This window comes from Penaeus monodon, chromosome 15 (genome assembly GCF_015228065.2).
Source record: "Penaeus monodon isolate SGIC_2016 chromosome 15, NSTDA_Pmon_1, whole genome shotgun sequence".
Lineage (NCBI taxonomy): Eukaryota > Metazoa > Arthropoda > Malacostraca > Decapoda > Penaeidae > Penaeus > Penaeus monodon.
This window is the reverse complement of record NC_051400.1, coordinates 40,554,524-40,554,741: the sequence shown is the minus strand read 5'-3', so window position 1 is coordinate 40,554,741 and position 218 is coordinate 40,554,524. Positions and strand designations below refer to the sequence as shown.

The 218-nt window shown below is 38.5% G+C and overlaps 1 protein-coding gene across 1 annotated transcript in view; it reads left to right on the top strand.

The window, feature by feature from the left end:
- LOC119582044 (organic cation transporter protein-like) overlaps positions 1 to 218 on the top strand; it is a gene marked incomplete in the record, with an annotated part of 19,531 nt that overhangs the window by 9,693 nt on the left and 9,620 nt on the right.

The following is a 218-nucleotide window of genomic DNA, read 5'->3' as shown; positions in this document are numbered from 1 at the left end:
GTAGTTGATGTTGATTTAATCACTAAGTCTGAATAGCCCTAAATATAGCTTCTCCGGCTGTTAATTATACGCCACCTTGATACGTGAGCTTCACTCTCTGGCGCATGAAGACGAGGGGCGAGGGAGAGAGTGATGGGGAAGAGGAACTCAGTTCATGATTTTTAATTATTTTTTTTTAAATACTAGACAGTACGTAGAATTTGGTTAATTTATAAGTG